The sequence below is a fragment of the Nematolebias whitei genome, chromosome 10 (assembly GCF_014905685.2).
Source record: "Nematolebias whitei isolate Nwh7 chromosome 10, NemWhi1, whole genome shotgun sequence".
NCBI lineage: Eukaryota > Metazoa > Chordata > Actinopteri > Cyprinodontiformes > Rivulidae > Nematolebias > Nematolebias whitei.
The window spans coordinates 31,918,475-31,938,798 of NC_056507.1; the positions used below are offsets into that span (position 1 = coordinate 31,918,475).

The 20,324-nt window shown below is 41.9% G+C and overlaps 1 protein-coding gene across 1 annotated transcript in view; it reads right to left on the reverse strand.

The window, feature by feature from the left end:
• The window catches only part of LOC119416376 (tetraspanin-18), a 285,233-nt gene extending 265,729 nt beyond the window's left edge, over positions 1-19,504 (reverse strand). Inside the window, exon 1 of the mRNA XM_037683611.1 lies at positions 19,255-19,504. The gene's annotated coding sequence lies outside the window, so the exon portion shown is untranslated. The remainder of the gene's footprint in view (positions 1-19,254) is intronic.
• Between the last annotated feature and the right edge of the window lie 820 nt (positions 19,505-20,324).

The window sequence follows — 20,324 nt, forward strand, 5'->3', positions numbered from 1 at the left end:
TCAGGGGTATCTGAGGCAGGCTTGAAACACAAGAGTCAGGGTGGCTTCTGGGTAATACCAGATGGCTAGGCCTCAGACTGACGAAGCCTCTTGGATGAGGGGCGAAACGTTTCTTTTTAACAAAAAAACGAAGTCCAGATGACATGATTCAACCTTTTTTGTTGTTATATACCTGGATGACTGAGAAAACAAACTTTGTATATCTACAACTGATTTTTTAGAGGAAACCTGATTTAAGATGCAACAATGACAGGTCATCTGGACGGTTTCTTTTGCTGCCGAGATGTTTTGTCCTTCATCCGAAGGACTTCTTCAGTCTGAGGAGCCAACCAAACCAAACTGAATCCCACAAACGGCCCACTCCCTGAGTGGGAGGCTGGGACTCAGTTTGTTGGTGGCTCCTCAGACTCAGCAACAAAAGAAACCGTCCAGATGACCTGACTGAACACCGTTGGATTTAAAACTGGATTAATGATCCGATTTAAGATGGCCATCACAGCTAATCAACTTTAACAAAAAACAAAATGACAGCCAGTTTTACAGATCTTGAGCTAAAATTCGGTGTATTAGGAGCTGAGAGTAGTCATTTATGCTGAACAGCAGCGTGGTTTTAAACAGTTTGGTGCTCCAAGAACTGAAAAGACTCACTGACTCAGAATATAAAAGTGTTTTTGTTTGTAAATGTGGAAGGATGAAGGAACCAGAGGGATCAGCAAAGAGGGAGATAGAGTAAGTAACGTTTAATCATTAAAATGTGTTTTTGTTCCTACAGGTAGAGGAAGATTTTGATTACTGTGTGGGTCTTCTTTTTCAGGATTGGAGGAGGTGAGGAGGGTTCTTCTAGACAACAGCTGAAGATCTCCTGGATGTAAGCAGAGGTTTGAAGGAGAGCGACAGGTGGGACCAGAGGTGGGAGACACAGCAGGTAACTAGAGCTGTCAAGTCTAACCCGAACCCGGCCCGACCCAGATTAGGGCTGAGCCATAATAATGTGCTTAATGTGCGGGCCGGGTAGGTGTTGGGCTTTTGATTGCGTCAGCAGACGTGCGCGGCTGACGATCTAATTATATGGCAACATGGATTGCCATACTTACAGTCACCTGCCACATGCTGCCATTTGACCGCGCACTGACCGGCCTTGAAAGAGATAAAAAGTTCAGTTAAGCTTCAGATGGGACTGTCCTGTCAGGCAGCGATTCATCCACGCCCAAATGGACGTTCATTCAGTCGCTGCACTCAGTGGACACATGGGGCCGACGACCCAAACAGGTGAGATCCCAAAATATCCAACATGTCAGAGCAGGGTCTGTGTCTGAATAATGCAGAGTGCAGGCAGAAGCAGGGATTTAATGCACTTTGACAGCCATGAAAAGACAAACACCCCCTCAGCTCTGATCTTCTTCCCCCTTAGCCGCGCACGTCCGCTGGCTGTTAATAACTATATTAGCAGTGAAAGATTAATTAAAAATTTGGGGGGGTGGGGTTTGGACCTGTCATTGCTGTTAATTTATCGGGTCGGGTGGGGTTCGGAAACAATGGCTACGGGCTGGGGCCGGGTCAGGTCTGATTTTTTGGGCCCGAATGCAACTCTACCAGTAACGTCCACTCTAATCTTGAAGAGAATGAGGCTCCAGGCGGTGGAGATGCAGGACCGAACTCACAAGAAGCAGCACGAGGTACAGGAGGTAAGCTTCCACAGCAAGTGGATGAAAAAGCACGAAAAGGATTCAAAAGTTACACTTAAGTTTTTTCACTCGAAAAGATATTTACTACGGCTGTAGGTTGACTTCACTGCAGGCGAACCAACGCTCGAGCGTCCGTCTTCATGCGGTCCTGGCTCGTCAAGGCAGCCACCACACCTGCGGTGGTAGACACACACCTGTCGCCCGTGAACTGTCAAGGAGTGATTGTGACAGGTAAAGGAAAACCAGGAACTGGAATCCTCACAAGAATCATTCCAGACATACATTCCAGGTGCTAACAGATTGTGTAAGATCTTTGTTTACAAGTGTCTGTTGTGTCAACAACCTGTGATTTCATGAAACTCTGAAACTAATTACTGGATGTTCATCTACAGCTGATTATCTTTTGGAGACTGCCCAGTTCAGATGGACTTCACAGCTATTTGACCTTAGTTAACAAAAACTAGCTCAAATTCAGTCGATTTTACAAACATCACAAGTGAATCTTGTAGTAGCTGACAGTATTTACAGCCACATATTCTGAGCACATTATGCAATTTTTACGGTTTAACCAAAACTGCTCCAACTTCATTCATTTTCAAATAAGATGGTCTTAGTTTAAAAGCACGTCATAAAAAGCAGTGGAGTATATGCATTCCTCCAAGTAATGTTACGTCTATTTCTAAGATAAAATACATCACAAGTCCATGTCAGTATCTTTTACTGTTTAAAATACATTTTAAAAGCTTCAACCGATGCATGAGGCCAGCTGGTGTTTATAAAAAGATAAACTGTTGCTCATTAAATTTCTGAAGAATAAACAAAGCAGAAAAGAACTAAAAATGACGTCCCGTATCAGGAGCAGGAGAGCGTCGGTCAGAGATAATACATCTTTTTCCTGGCCTGGAAATCTCCAGCTGTCAGCAAACTCTCAGGCTTCTTGGAAGAACAACAGACTCGTGGTTTGGGCCAAACGCAACAGAATAAGTCCACAGAAAGGAGAGCGCAGGCCAAATACTTGAAGTGGGTGTTTTAACAGCTCACAGTGTCAGACTGTGGTGGCTCTTGACGTAGAGAATGTATGGAAGTTTAACAAGATCAGTTCTGGGGTCGGAGAAGGGCAAACATCTGCTTCTTCTTTTTTTAAATCAATTTTTCAGACTGCCTGAAAAGATAAGTACAAGTGATTCTCATATTCGCTCCACACACTGGCTTCCTCCACCTGCGCTCTTCCTTTTGTGCATGGGATTGAGTCCAATCACTGACTGAATGAGAAGTACATTAACAAACGTTACATTTTATTTTGGCATGTAATTATAACAGTAGCTTGGAGCCACAAGTGCAAGAGGCGGATGATTGATTAATATGTTGTGAGGCCAAAACAACCTCTGCTCAGTCAGGAGTTTAAAAAAAAAAAAAAAAACACAACCTCAGAATTACTTTGGCTTCAACACTGGAGCTGAAACGTTTCACATGGGATCGTCTCCTGCCAAGTTTGATCTGGAAACATGATCCGGAGCCGTTACTCCCGGGTGTATAGAGAGCTGCCTGAGCTCTCTTGTTTGGTCTTTCTGAGCATCACAGCCAGGTGGTCAGGATCACCCTGGAACACTTTGATGCCCACTAGAAGAGAAATGTGCAAGAAAAGTCACCCGATGGTGCTGAAATGAATCTTTCAAAGAGACTGCTCGTTTTACTCCCAGTTTTCTTTTTATTTAGCAGAATCTCTGCCAAGCACACACACACACGAGTTATCTCTGGTTCTTACAGCATGGAAAATTAGACCCAATTACATTTTCATTACTTATCAAACTCCTTTCATAAACATCAAATGGTTACGTTTCCTATGCCGTGGATTCTCTTTTCCCTCTAAGCTTCAAAGAAAAGAGGACGCAGCAATTTCCAGATTAGGAAAAAAAAAAAGGGAATTGGACTTCACTGTTTGTCGGCGATTACCCTATTATTAACCGTGAAGAAAATAACTCTTAAACCCCAAAAAAGATTGATCTATTTTCAACGTCCTTTTCCTAGAAAACTCCAGTTTTCATAGGCAAACCTTGAAGAGTTTCCAAAGCGACTGTGCGCATGAAACGCAGCACATTCCTTCCACACTAATGGCACGGTTCGCTTGTGGCTGCAACACTCCAGCTGGCATTGACCGACTGTTTGCCCAAAGGACCGAGTCCGTGTTTTAGTGCAGTGACCCACGAATGCTGTCTCCAGCGCAGCGCTTTTAAAACACAAGAGGGTTAAAAATTTCATAAGCCGACATCAAAGAAGCATGAAGCAGCGCGCCACTCCGTCTTTGCTGTCTAATTGTTCTCTCTTCAAGGAGCGAAAGGAACTTACTAGAACGTTTAGAACGTCGCCGCAGTAGAAACAGACGAAGCCGATTATTGAATCCGACTGTTCAGACCAAATGAATAAATAAATAAAAGCACATATGAAAGCGTATTTGTCCTTGAGCCATGAAGTCACTGGAGGATGTTTGTGGAGCAACATCAACTAGCTTTCTGTGGCGACACGGTAAGCAGCAATGCAGATCCAATATCTTAAAAGAATGTGCAAAGATGATACTTATGATGATGCGGAATAAACAAACACTAAACATTCGATTTAGACTGCAATAGCAAACAAAGTGCAAAGATAAATGTAAAAAATCCTGCATTCTTGGTTTTGCTTCCCCCAGAAAGCTTTGGTAAAGAATAACTGTCTAACAAAAATGTGTTAATAAAGACTGCATGCCTTTATGAAAGGTGGGCAACAATGTAACTATTCACATGTGTGATTGGCTGTCTGTTAGCAAAATATCTCATAAACAAATGTTCAAGAAACTGAAATATTTAGGATGCATTATTGTGATGATGTGGTGCAGTCCTGTTCTGTTTCCAGCCACATTGTGTCAAAAACTTTGTGCTTCATAAACAAATCATGCTCTTGTGTTTCTGGACCTTTTAAGTGTTCTACAGCACTGTGGTCCATTTGAGTTGACTGAACTTGGCCTACCGCTAATCTCTCACTGCGATGTGACTGCAGGAGACAAAATGCTCATTTTATTTGGCATGGGAGTTCCCAAAATGTCTCAAAACGTTCTCAGCATCTTGCTCTTGTGTCGCTGGAATTCAGAGAACTTGCAATTTTTTTTTTTCCTCAAAATATTCTGAGTTGTTGCAGGTGTCTGAAACTCTATTTAGTTTCTGCAACTATAGACTCAGAATATGTTTTCTATTACTAAGCAAACTTCTGTTAAATGTTGTCTAAGTTTTGCCAGGCTCTACGCATCAGTGTGATTCCAAGTGAAAATTTTGCACACCATCTTGTATTTTGTGTCTTCATCATCTGCACGTCAGTAAGATCCTATACCTTAAGAGCACTCTTCAGATGTGCCTCAACCTCAGGTAACATTATTGCTGAGCAATACACATGTGTAGAGACATTAAATATAAACTTAACACAGCTGAAACAAATGCCCGCTCTGTTGCCAGCGTGTAAGCATGAACTCACTTCCTGCTTTTTAACAAGCACAAGTCAAATACAAGCACAGAAGCTTGTGATCCTGGCAGGAGAGTGATCATTACCGCCCCTTCCCCCCAAGTTTCTCCAGGTAGGAGCTGCAGCCTGCTGCGGATTTTCCTTTTTAATCAAGCTCTGATCCGCTCCTCTAAAGTTGGAGGCTGACGAAGAGCCCATATGTCTAATAGACCCGCGGCTGGTCTCGCCCAGTGGGAGGGACCAGGAATTTGCTGGTATCCCACAGGAGCTGCGGGGAGCTGAGCTGTGGACGAGGTGTGTGGGCTACAAAGGCAGCAGAAAGCCACCTTCACGTTAGGAAAACGCAGAGGCTTTTTAACATTTGTTCATACCATACTTAAACTTATACGTCACATGTGAATGCAAACACACATAAATTAGTTTTTGAAAAGAGAACAAGAGAATACAATTAGCCCAATTACATCTGCTTAGGTTTAAAATATTCACTTTTAACCAACATTTCTGCCTAGCCTAGCTTTTTTTCTGTGCCGTGTTTATCAGTGGAACACTAAATATGTAGAAGAGACAGTATGAAATGCTGCGAGTATAAAAACAACCCACAAACAGTTGAGTTTTTTCTGGTGGCTACAGTCTGTATGTAGGTGGTCGTCATGCACGTTTGCGTGCAGCGTGGGCTTATATTGGTGTTACTGCCTCGAGCATTTAAGTGTTATTAACTACCCGGCATACAAACCCAACTCATGTTGGGTATAAATCTCTTAGAGGCACTCTATAATTTAGCCACAGTGGAAAAGTGGAACCAAGCAAACAAAGATTTGTCATATTCACTCAGTGACCGTCTTCTCTGTGTCGACAAATCTGATGCGACTTCGCCCCCATTAATCACAGCGCAACCGAATGTTTGCTGGGGAATGAGCTAATGAGTGAACATCGAGCGCCAACTTGCATTTCATTTACTCATAATCATAACGACCTCATTATCTGGTAACCATTAATAAAACAACTGTCCATCCCCACAATAATGTTTGCACTCCAAATAACCAAATTAATTTGTGACAAGAGCAAGTGCATTTAGATTTGTGAGCAACAATTAGCGCGTCGCATTATGCTGCGCAGACCATCATCAGTAAAGAACAAAATAAACGGGATATTTACAGGTCAGGTCCCATGAAGGCACAGGAAATAAAAAGAGAAGGCTATAAGTGTAATAGAATGAGGAGCCTCTGATGACTAATAAGGGTACTTTTGTATAGCAAAATATATAATTTTATGGTAGAAAGAGTAGTGGAGCAGACAAAGTAGAGCTGGGACAGCGTTGCAGCTGACGTAAAAGTAAAATTAAAAGACCTGAAGCTGGGACAGAGTCCCATTTAATCGGAAAAATGGCTGAGTCAGGAGAAGACAGAAGCATTAGGCCAATGAGTCACAGGGAGAGGCTGTAAAAAGCAGCTCTGAACAGAGGAACTCAGTGTTATCACCAAAAACACTGCACAATCATGCAACTGTGGCTCCAAACAAAATGCTGTGATTCCAATGGCCAGAGGGGGATATGCTCAAAAAGTACAATTATTCATGCAACTATTGTTGAACTTCTGATCAGTAAAGATGCTCACCAGAACAGAAGATTCAAGTTTTGATGTTTGGGTCTGCCATAAAACGGCAATAAATGATCAAGAATCCAAATCATAAATTTAGTGAATGTCGACTTGCTTTGTCTTACTGTCAGTCCAAAACAAACTGTGATTAAATGTACAGTAATATACACTAGAGATGGACAAAAAATGCTGAAAGTTGTTCATTTTTTTATGTAAATCATGGTCAAACAACAAGTACAGGAAATAACATACGGCTGATTAACAGATTCAGACTTAATGTGTCGGCTTCAACTCTCCTGTGATTTCAGCCGTAAATGTTTTAAACAACAATAGAGCTCAAATGAAAGGCTGTGATTGACAGCGGTGCCAGAAAAATGATGGAGGCCCACTTCTTAAAGGAATAACTGACAGGTTGCTGAAAGAAATGACAGAAACAATCAGCTGCACTGATGTACGCTCACTGTTTTGACTAGCAGGGCACAAATAACCACAAATATTGTCCAGATGAAAAATGGAGGATAAGAGATTCATGATGAGCATGTGCATTCAGCTATGAACACCTTAAATTGTTAAAGCTCTGTAACAGCAAAAGAGAAAAAGGTTTTCTTTTAATCCATTTTTCAAACAAGTTTTAAAACCTGAATGAATTAGGAACTTTAAGTGATGTATTTTTACTTTCAGGTGACCATTAAAATCTCAGTTGATGATCATCTCCTTTCACTTAAACACGAAGATCATGTTCACTCAAATAACCCCCCAGGGTGCTTCACAGAACAAGACACCCCCATGAAAGGCTTAGCTTGTTTCACATTTTTAAACAGAGATGGATCCTCCGACCACAGATCTGGTCTGTTTACGCTATTTACTCTGAAAAATACAGACAGTACTGTTATTCATGATGCAGCGTGTACTGTTTCTTTTCATTGATTCAGTCATTTTCTCCATTTGGGTTGATAAACGAGCCATGTGATGATGGAAAACAACTACCGTAGTTTATTCAAAAAATTACACAAGAACAGATTCTTCACAGAGTCACAGACACTAGAGGTCCAGTGTTTGGCTGTGAGCGTGGAAAACAAAATCACAACAACAAAAAATAAATACAACAAATAAACAGACATTTCCCTGTGGTGCTTCATGGTTTGAATCCTCCAGTTTGGTGTTTCAACCCTGATCTTCAAGGAATAGTTTGGTCAGTTTGGAAGCGTCGTCCTTTGTCCCAAGGCCAGTTTAAATATCATTATTATTTTGGTTACTTTATTTTTCTTTCTTTATGAATTGATTGCAACTATTTTCACATTATTCAACAACCAAAACAGATTTTGTTTTTTAATGTAATAGCTAGGTATTAAAAAACAAACATTTAGCCCTCCCCACTACCCAGTTATGTTGCTCTTATTTTGAAATGTAACCGGAAGTTCTGTGTTAAGAGAGGCGGAAAGAGACGTTATGGAGACGCTGCTAATGTTGAACCCGAGACGCCGCTAATGTCGGTTAACACCATAGACAAAATATGCCTGTGGTTAACACAATCTGCCAATAACGCCTTGTTTTTAGACATAATATGTCTGTGGTTAACACAAACGGCTTGTTTTTTTACGTTCAGCCTTTTTTTTTTTGTCCAATCAGATGTGGCCCTCCAGACACGCCCATATTTCTATCGTCCAACCACATGTGGGCCCCCAGAATATGCCTTGTCCAATCAGATGTGCCCCCCCCCCCCCCCCAGATACGCCTTCTGAATTTGGCTGCAGAGATACCTACTTGGCTGCACTCGGTGGACGCGCGCAGCCGACGACCCAAACAGGAGAGATCTCAAAATATCCGGCATGTCAGAGCAGGATCCATGTTTGGATAATGCAGATTGCAGGCAGAAGCAGGGATTTAATGTGCTTTGATGGTAATGAAAGGACAAACACCCCCTCAGCTCCGATCTTCTGCCCCCTTAGCCATGCGCGTCCGCCGACCGTTAATAACTATTAAAGCAGTCAACGATTAATTAAAAATGTTGGGGGGGTTGGGCTTGCACTTGTAATTACTGTTAATTCATCTGTTTGGGTTGGGTTAGGGAATGATGGCTACAGGCTGAGGCAGAGTCGGGTCGGATTTTTTGGGCCCAAATGCAACTCTAATTGAACCTGGGGCTTTCTGGTCCCGAGTCGGCTGCCCTACCTCTACCCCATCTCGGCCCCCCGCAAAAAAATTAAATATCAGAATCTGTACACAGCTCCTGGTATATGTGCAGTTCTTGTTGTAGTACAAGAATCAACCACCAGATAGCGTTCCATAGACTTTGGCTTGCTTCCAACCAGTAGTAGGATGGGAGACTGCAAGGAAGCCAAGAGTCAACTTGTCTGCTGGCTTCCTTAGATAGAGAACTTTACTAACTGGCTTTTCTATGTATGTAAATGCTCCTGTAAAGTGCCCTGAGACAACTTTGTTGTGATTTGGTGCCATATAAATAAACTGAATTGAATTGAATTAAAAATAGTTAGTATCTTATCAGCTGTGATATGAGTCATAGAGTACAAAGGTGGTAGAAAAGGGCAAAAGTCTTCATCCAGGCTAAACTAATGGCCAGTCAAATGAGGACCTGTTGTTTATCATTTTTCAGTCTTTTAGAAAAACTCTTCGATAAACTGACATACCAATGTGAGAAAACACTACGTTAGCTCATACTAAACCTATACACTTTTGTGTGGCATCTTTGGTTAAGTTTGTTGCCGTTTGCTCAACCAAACAACTTTTCTTACTTCACAAAAGGTCGTCACCAGAAAACACTCATATCATACAGACAAAAAAACTAATAAATGAATAAAGCCAACGTCTCCCCTTTCATGCATAAAAAAGTCAAAAACTGATAAGTGTTCTGCAGCATGTTTTGTGAAGCAAAGTGCTTAAACTTCAGCACCATTCATTGTGGCAGAGCTCCACTCCACTCCTTCTGAAGCCAGGTAGATAATCTCACCCCACGTTGGACCCATGTCACATATCTAGACAGCTGGCCATCTTAAGCCCTTCGCTGAGCTTTGAATACATCTGGAGGGGAGGATGAATTGAGCGCAAGGTGATAGAGAAAACCTCAGGCAAAAAGCTCAAAGATTTACCAAGCACGCTCACTCTGTGTAATGACTTCAGCTTCTAATGGATACCTGTGTAAAATGGTTTATTAGTTCTGAGAGAAAAATATAAATGCAAACAGGAGATGGCTAAGGGGAACATCCTGAGATTGGGTTGAGCGTAGCCTCATCTTAAAAGCCTAAACATAAGCCTACTGGAAGAGGCCGCTATCTCCTGAGCCCAGCTTGTCAAATACGTACCTTTTGCCTCATTACCTGCTCAGCACAGCTATTATTGAAGGAAAGGGAGCGAGCGTGAGATAAGCACAAAGAATTCTTGGGGTGAGCACAAAAACAGCCATCCTGCTTCCTCCTGATAAAAAAGGAAGCGAGGGCCCCTCAGCTTCCTGCTCTCTGTGAACTCCGGAGCTGCCAGCTGCCCCATGTTTAGGTCACTCACTGCTTCCTGCTCATATGGAGACACGCAAGGGACAAAGAAATGCAGGAAAGTGTGAACTCTGTGTGTTTATGATTTATGGAATCGAAAAATATTCTAAAACTGAGCTTGTTGAACAGATTTTTTTTTAATAAAAGGCCACAATTAAAGGTGCTGCAATCATTTGAGCATGCATAAACATTTATTAACATTATAAATCATGCGTAAGTGGCCTTTCTATGATTGTAGTGTGTTATTATATATTGCTACAAGGTTTTCTTAACAATTTTTCATCTACAAGGCTTAATTTATAAACTAATTGATGCCGGAACACAAATTGCAGGCGGTCCGGCGGGGGGTGCAAGGAGGTGGGGGCGGGGGTCCTCCATCAGAAAATTTGGAATAAAAGAGATGCCATTTCCTGCAATTTGGTGTATTTCAACAGGTTATTAATTAAACATCTGTAAACATTTGATTAAACTGATTAAAACAGGTCTCTCTTATAAATGAGTCCTCGCGGCTCAATGAGACTGACAACCTGTTTAAATAAAGGTTGAATCGAAATTCCAATTTTAGAGAGCAGGGAATAGAGCAGCTTCGATTTTGTCAAGTGTTCCAACACCCCCCACCCCCCACCACCACCACCACCACCACCACCACACAAACACACACAAACTTCAATGTCCGACCCAAACTCTTCTCAGCTGAATTCAGTCCTGCGCGTTTTCAACATTTTGATCGCTGTTATTTTAACTAATTTTCAAATGTGCCATGTGAATAATACACATCAAACATTTCACTACTATAAGCTTTTTTTATTTATTATCTTTGAAATGTATGCAGGAGTTCTGACACATTGGCAGTTGTGCGCGTCTGGAGACGCTACTGTGCATAAAACTTGCACTGTCTGCAGGTCGCACAGCTAAGCAAGGTGAAGCTGACACCCCACCCACGTCAAAAACTCCAGTAAATACAAAGAGTGGTTAGTGCTACGTTTGTGCTGCTTTAGTTTCTGAGACACAGCTGAAGGTGGATGAAGACGCTTCATCCCTGCGGCAGCCTTTGACACAGTGGATCATTACATCCTGCTCCACCGTTTACAGCATTTTGCAGGGCTCACTGGCACTGCCCTGGAGTGGTTCCGATCATACCTGACGGACAAAACAGAGTTTGTCTCCATTGGGCATGCCAAGTCATTGAGCTATCCTGTTTCTTGTGGTGTACCCCAAGGATCAGTCTTGGGACCCTTTCTTTTCAACTTGTACATGGTACCACTTGGGTGTATTATCAGCAGCTACGGGGTCTCATTCCATTGCTATGCTGATGATACTCAGCTGTATCTTAAGCTGGGTAGCAATGTGTCTGAGACCCCATCTACATCATCTTTAGCTTCTCATTTTCTCCACTTTCTTCTTTTTCCACACTCACAGCTTGTCTGGAGGAGAAAAAGGCATGGATGCAGCAAAATTTCCTTCACCTTAACAGTTCAAAAACAGCAGCAATTCAAATTGGTACTTCACACCAAATTCAACAACAAAAAATCCTCAGTATCACTTTCTCTGGCCAGAACATTTCTCTTTCCAGTACAGTCATCAATCTTGGTGTTATTTTGATCCACAACTCACATTTGAAAGCCATATAAAGCATATATGTAAAACTTCTTTTTTTTTTTCCATCTTTGAAATATTGCAAAGTTTTGGTCTACACTGTCCTTCACCGATGCAGAAAAGCTTGTCCGTGCCTTTGTCTCCTCCAGATTGGACTACTGCAATGCACTTCTCTTCGGGATTCCTGGCAAGAACATACAAAAACTACAGTATGTCCAGAACAGCGCTGCCAGGGTCCTGATGAGTGCGTAAGCATGAGCACATCACCCCTGTACTCTGTTCACTACACTGGCTTCCTGTTTCTGCCTGGATCACTTACAAAATTTATCTGCTCACTTCCAATGCTTGTACGGTAATGCGCAATCTTATTTAAAAGAACTTCTCACTCCTCATTGTCCTTCACGCATGCTCCGCTCTTCCAACACCCGACTTCTTCTCACTCCCAGGTCTCGGTCCCACACAACAGGAGACCGGGCTTTCTCCTGCGCTGCCCCTCGGCTGTGGAACGCCCTGCCTTCATAACTGAGGGACCCACAGACCATGACATGTTTTTAAAAAGGTCTTAAAACCTTTCTTTTTAGCCAGTTTTTTAATTGATTGCATTGTACTTTTTTTTTATTCACCCATAGTTCTTATTTGAGTATTTTATCTGCATTTTGTGCATTTTAAGTTTTTGATGTGATCATTCTGAGGTATTATCCTCCTGGTTGTTCCTTCTCTCGGTTGCTTTTATGGTTGCTTTTAAACCTGATGTTATCTGATGTTCACTCACTGTAGCACTTTGAGATCCATTGTGAATGTAAAATGCAATATTAAAAAAAAGTTGTTATTATTATTATTGCATGCAGACAGTGTCTCTGCTGGGCAGGAGCGTGTGCGCGAGCTGGTGCGCCTGCTGCAGCAGTAACATCCACTCCACAGACATGGACAACATCTCCTCTCGTATTTTTAATAAATTATCAAAATAAAAATGTGCAATGACTTTGGACTTTTATGGCGGAGATATGAGCTGCCGAATACGAGCAAACAGTTGCTGGAATGCACACGGTGAAAATGAGGGTGTTCCCAAATGTTGTTCCGACAGGATCCTGCTCAAATTAACCACTGTTCATCGATCATTAGGACTGTGGTAAACATGTTCACAAATTAAACTATGTACTACATATAAATATATAAATACATATATACATGCACATATATATGCATGTACAGTATGTATATACATCTAGCGTCCTCAAATTATACTCTGAGTGCTAAGTGACGAAGAACTGATCTCGCACAAAGCTGCCATTTACTATTGTAGCCAACTCTGTTAGCAAAATATTTATGAACCACTGGATGGATTTTAATGAATCTTTCAAAAGAAATCTTTGGTTGTACAACTGATCATATAGTGAACTCAGTTCATGATGGCTGCCACAAACTGAGCCTAGAAAACACTAGAATGACTCCAGCTCATTAAATTTACAGATATTTGACTAAAATTTGGTGTGGTACAAGTAGAGTGTTATCTCAACACATACTTTGCACTAATTTTTAGCATATACCTATGACATTAATTGTTGGAGTCAACAATGATGATCTGTTGGCAAAATATCTTACAAACCACTGGACACATTGTCATGAAGGTAATTATTGGGCAAAAATTTACAACTAATTATTTTTGGAGTCAAACCAATTCAAGATGGCTGCTACAGCTAATCAAACAGCAAATGATGGATTAGTGGTTAGCACTGTTGCCTCTGCAAGAAAGTCCTGGGTTCAATCCCCAGTTTGGACCTGGGGTCTTTATTGGGGGGAGTTTGCATATTCTCCTCGTGTTTGCGTGGGTTTTCTCTGAGTACTCCAGTTTCCTCCCACAGTACAGAAACCTCCATGATGGGCTGCCTTCAGGCCCAGGCCTCCCTTGAAAAAGACATCTGGTCTCTTTGGGATTTGCCTGGTTACATAAAAGTTACTGAACACAAAACTGTATACAACTCAATCGGATGCAGTTACTTTGCTGAAATTTGATGTGGTTGTAGCTGAGAGAGTTGATCTCAACACATACTCCAACCATTGTGTCAGAAGCATTTGTAATGTGGGGGGATCTGGGGGCCCTCCCCCATAAAATTTTGAATAAAGTCAATGCCATCTCCTGCATTCTGGTGTATTTTAACGGGTTGCTAACCATCTACCTTTACCTATGTAAACACTTGATTCAACAATTATTTTAGAGAGCATGGCACAATGTCACCCCCCCAAACCACAGCAAACAACTGCCGGCACTAGCTTAGTGCTAAGCTAGCGGAGCACAATACAGATGTGCCAGCTAAGATGCTACAGACATAGCGCTCTGCTTCTCTCACACATGCTAACCCCTCTCCCACCCTGTCAACAATTGCTGGAATTAACATAGTGGAGTGGACTTCTAGTGGTTTGAGTATTCTCCTGTTAATCAAGTTGAATGGATTCGTTCACAGAGAAAAGAAACAGTGCTGGGTGAACGAATATTTCATGGTAAACGGGGGGGGGGGGGGGGGTCCCAAACAAATATTTTTAAATGTGAGGGGGACACGTCCCCTTCACATATAATTGTTGAGACACCTATGACTCCAACCATTAACACATCTTGCAAGATTTTGCCATTTCCCATAAGATTGTACATGCCCTGATCAAAATGGCTATAACTGTCCCCTTTTTATTAAAATATGATCTGGGTTCAAAACGCCAGCATGAAAAGCAGCAGTTGATACGAATTTCATCAAGAAATGTTAGGCCTTTCATTTATCATGTTAATAAATTCATGAAAATAGACACTCAGCTTTGTTTTAACATGTTACAATCTGTTCATGCGCTTGTAGAGTTTATAAAACGCTGTAACCGTCTGTTGCCATTACAGGAAAAGTACAAAGATGAACAATGTGGGATTAGTCACATCGTTACGCTTTAATCATGCAGGAACTCTGTGCTGGAGCAACAAGAAGTTATTTAAAACAGGAAAATGAAAGACTGCATTTCCCCCTCCAGTCATATCCAGCATCGTCTGAATCCACTGACGCTTAAGATTAAATTTATAAAGTTTCTCCTGATCAAAAAGGCTATTTGAATTTTTTCGAAATCGTGTATTTGCTGCTAGTTTTCATTCAAGTACATACTAGATCGTTATACAGATTAAAACAAAAGATCTAGACAGACTAAATCCCTAATTCTTTCTCACTTGAGCTCTTCAAGTGAGAAAGAATTAGATGTAGAAAGCTTTTAAGAGAGTTTTTGAAGCAGATGATAAAATGTTTGACAGAAAAAGATTCAGGAGAAGCATTCTTCAAACGCTGAATGACGGAGAATTAATGAAACCCAACAGAGAAGATCGTGCACGGATGATGTTTCCGGTCGATCTCATTTGAGATGCGCTCACGTATCCCACCCAACATGCAGCTTCAACACCGGCAATGAAAATGATCGCTGCACTAATTTATGAGAAAACTTGATGAAAGTAACAGAAGCATGACTGATTCAGTTGGTCTGGATCTGAATTAAATATTTGTATACGTTCTAAGACTTTAAGATTGCTCACAATTTATTCAAGAGATTTGTTCCCCCCAAAACAGTAGAGCTAAAGGATCAGACATCATGTTGAGCTAGGAGGAAATTCTACAACAAATTTATTTATTTCACTTTAAAATTTGTGCCCATATTCAGAGAAAATTATTGTTTTATTTCTTTTCTTGGTCTCTTTTTGCACCGAATGATAGAACACCTGTGAACAACCAATTTAACACTCAGAAATACATGTTGTATTCCGCTCAGAGACCACACTCGCTATCAAATCCAAAAGTCATTAAACTCTTATTTTTCTTCTGGTTTGTGAATGGGCCAAAGCTAAGCAGCTAATTAACAGTGCATCTTGGGTGTAAAGGTTTTAACTAAATGAAGTTAATTTTTTTGCTACTTCTGTTTGATGCAGGAGGCTCTGTCATTTATTTTGATGATATATTCAGTTGGTGCATTTTTAGATTAAAGGTGCGTAAAAAATAAGACTTAAAAAGCTATTATGAAGGAACACTGGTTTGTTTTCAGATGGGGTTTTTTGGGGATGAAGTGAGCTGCCCAGAGACTGCGACTTATATGGTGGTGAGATGTGTACGGCAGCAAGTATGATAAACGTTTTTACTTTAAACAAAATTATGAAGAACCAAACTTCCATCCATCTTTTACCCACTTCTTCCATTTTGGGTCACGGGGGTCGCCGGTGCCCATGTCCAGCAATCACTGTGTGAGGGGCGGGGTACACCCTGGACAGGTCTCCAGTCCATCACAGGGACACAAAGAGACAAATGAGACAATCATTCACTCTCTCACTCACACGCAGAGACAATTTAGAGTTACCACACAGACTAACATGCATGTTTTTGGTCTGTGGGAGGAAACCGGAGTACCCGGAGAAAACCCACGCATGCACGGAGAGAACATGCAAACTCTACCCAGAAAGGCCCCGGACCAGGATGTGAACCGGCAACCTTCTCTCTGAGAGGCAGCAGCTCTACCAGTTGTGCCACCGTGCTGCCCCAGCCAAACTTCCATCCAACTAAAAATGAATAAATTACATGTTTTATTTTTATTATTGTAAGTGTGAAGTCGGGACCAGCTAAAAGTGAACTCACCAGATCAGAGCTACACAGAAACAAGAAACGGCCAGAAAACTGGTGCATATTTACTTGTTAGTGTGACGTCATGTGATGTACAGGTAGTTTATTATCACTTTAATCCTGCATTTATTGCATTTAGTTTTTATCAGTACATCACATGTTTTACCCAACTTAAATACAAAAATGTTTTAGTTAAACAAATGTTGGTCAAGTCTTAACTTTAGTCTCAGCCATATATTTATTTATGATCTTTAACTTTTAACATTTAAAGTAGTTTGTTCTTAATGTGGTCTAGAAGTATAAGATAACTCATGTTTAAATGAAGGTTTTTAGACTAAACACTCAGACCCTCAGTGGGTATAATTCTGCACAAGTTAAAAATCAAACCACTGATGTGCAGTTCTGGCTTTATACCCAAATATTACCTAAATAACAAAATATACCCAGTTTTAGCATCAGACCAGCTGCAAAGCCAGAAGCAGTGCTGACAGGTTGTTTATTCCAACGTCCACCTCGTGGCTTTTAAACAGCTGGTGAAAAATACACCTTCCTGAGAGCAAATTATTTCTGCCAGCTGTAAAGCAAATTTCATTTCTCATGTCTCCCCAACAACAAAGATGCTGAACCCATTACAGGCTGGGGTGTGTGCATCGCACACATTAAATGAAGGGTTCTCCAGCAATCGAATTTTAAAAAAAAAGCCATTTTCTCATTGAGCCAGAAGATACTCCATTTAGTTCTGGGCTCTCTGTGGAGCACTGCTGCCTAGTGGGACTGATACTGGGGGAAAGTGAGTGTAGAGTGATGACCTGCCTCATCCCCCCCTCCCATCCCCATATACAGCTCTGGAACCATTGATATGGACGTGCTCTGCAAGGTGGATGAAGCAAGAACATATGGGGTGAGGAAGATGGGGACAGGAGGAAAAAAGGAAAAACAGATGAGATGATACAGGGAAGGGAAAAGCCCGAGAGTGGCTACAGGATGAATCAGAGGTGTAATTGGCTGCATGAGACACAGGGCCACTTCATCCTGCGTGCACGCCAGCTGATATTAAGGAAGAACGAGTGAAAGTGTGAAAATTAAAGAACGAGGGGAGAGACAGAAATCGGAGGCGTCCAACCATGTGGAAGCGCACTGATTAATTTCAGGTCGTTAATGAGTGATGCTCTGCCAAGCCAGGTGGCATTAAGTCAGTCGCCTCGTTTCTCGCAGCAGAAGCTGCAACGATTCACACATTTCTGCCTCCGACAAGGCTCGGCTGACACAGGAGCACTGAAAGCCACACTGCCTTTAGGTTAACGTGAGGGAAATAAACAATACATGAATGAAGACAATTAAAATCCCACTCTGTGTTTTCAGTGAGTGTGTAAGTGAAAAAAAGTACGTTACTGCTGCTGCACCCTTTATTCCACGCATCAATGTAGGTTTACAAAGCCTGTTGTTCACAGTTGTGTTTACCCTGAATCCATCACGCAGTTAAAAAAAAAAAAACTATTTTCATTTCCCAATATTCATGTGAATCAAGCAGAGAGGAGAGAACGGCTTCAGGCGGAGTTTAGTCATCCGTGTTGGCAGCTGCTCCGAACGCATCAATACTGCTGCTCCTTTCTTTCCTTGTACGTTTCTTTTCTTTCACAAGGCAACTGTTTCCTCGCAACAAGGTGAACAAACAGATCTCTGGTACCGGTTTCTGCGTGCCTCTGTCTCTCTCCTGCTTGAACAAATGCCTCTCATTTGATTTGAGAGTAGAAGTAACGATGCTTGAGGGAAATGAAGAGCAGAAACTGAGGATGCAGGGGTGTGCGCATCAGAACAAACTTATTTGTCAATCTGTCCAAATCTCCACCTTTCTGTCTGAAGCTGACGGAGACGGATGACTGTCAGAACCACAACTTGGAGCACCCTCACCTGGACACTGACTTGTGTTAATGCGTCCCTTGGAGACCATCTCCTGGGGGCGAAAAGGGATTAGAATTGGATACTAGTGTTAGAGTTCAAACTGTTTGCTCTCAATCTGCACTTTTCTGCTGATTACAGCTGCAAACTTCTCTCCATGACTCTTCAGAACGCTGCCTGAGTTCTCAGAGTCCTTTCTTGGAGCCACTGGATCCATTACATCTGCTCCAGTGGAGATCTGACAGGACACATGCAAGACATGTGTGCTTTTTTAAAAGAGAGGATGCATCCCTTCTGATTAACGCAAAGTGACAGTGAATTCCTGCCCTACAGCAAAAGGTAGTTCCGTCAGAGACAGATGTCCATCCGCCTCCATCTCTGCAGACAGACTCCACCGTGTTGGCTGAGTTCACCCCCCACCCGTGGGAAGGGTGCCAGCTTGGAGTCTGCTGTCAGGGATGCAAACCATCATCCGAAAAAACATACAAAGACTGAATCTTCATAAAACAATAAATAAGCAACTCACAAGATGGTTATTTAGGTTTTGCGCATAAAAAGAGAAATAACGAAATAAACAACATGCAAAAGGCATCTTAATATATATGTATATATTTTTAACAAAATAGTTTCACTTTGAATACTTTTTTGTTTGGGGTTCACTGTGGAAGAAAATACAACTTGCTCCAACAAAGTGGCACAACCCCCCCTGAGCAAACACGCGTTGTGTAAATGACAAGTCCATTCAACGCTTCGGACCCGACAAAAAGAGCAAATTATTTAAATTACATTCAGCCACCCTTCATTTCACACCATGTTGAAGTTAGAGACACTTCTCCAAAGCAGAGTGGTTTCTTACCTCACGAGCCGAACCTCTGAGATCAGCTCCTCTTGTTTTTCCTCTGAAAATGTCTCTAAAGCAGCTTATTGAGGAGCCTGGTGCGTTCAGGGTCAGATCAAATAAACCGCCCCTCACTTGAGATGTTCAGGGGACTGAATCATGCCCGACTAATAAATCCACGGCTCCGAGGTCTGCGGTCCGGGTCCAGACGAGCCTGCAGTGTTGGAGGGAGGCTGCTGTGCAAACAGTTTGCTGAAGTCAGAAAGCTGCGAGGCTCATCCTGCAGCCTGCTCTGCTCCGGGGGGGCGGAGACTCTCCCACGACTGGCGACGCCCCTGGATCCTCCTCTGATCCACTTCTGGACCAGAACTCTCGCTCAGGTTCAGTTCTGCGGTAGTTCGTTGATTCATTTTTTTTTTGGTCCAAGTAGGAAATATGTTTTTTAAAAGTCACATATGTATTTTTTCTTAATGCTGACCCTGAAAATGGACGAATGTTATGTTTTTGATTGCTACACAGGTACGGAGTTATGATTTTGAAGGTTTGGGGGCCACAGCCCAGAGAAATACAGTTAACAGTAGGGAGACGCAAATTCTGGACCGCAGTCCAAATCCAGACCCAAGTTATTTATTTTCTGGACACAAATCTGTTGTTTTTTTGTTTTTTTTAATTTGGCTGCTCCTTTCTTCAGGGCTCACCACAGTGAACTAAAAACAAATTTAAGGAAATTAGTTCAATTTGTCCTCCAGTAGTCTAAGCGTATAGCACCATAACAAGCCAACCCTAACTATAGGATTTATCAAAAAGGAAAGTCTTAATCCCAGTCTTAAAACTGGACAATGTGTCAGCCTCATGGACAGAAACTGGAAGTTGGTTCCACAAGAGAGGAGCTGGATAAATGAAAGATCTTCCTCCCATTCTGCTTTTGGAAACTCTAGGAACCGCAAGTAAGCCTGCAGTCAGAGCCAAGTGCTCTGTTAGGAAAATATGGAACAATACGATCTCTAATATACTTTATAAGATGGAGCTGGGTTGTTGAGAGCTTTGTAGGTTAGAAGTAAGATTTTGAATTAAATTCTGGACTTGAC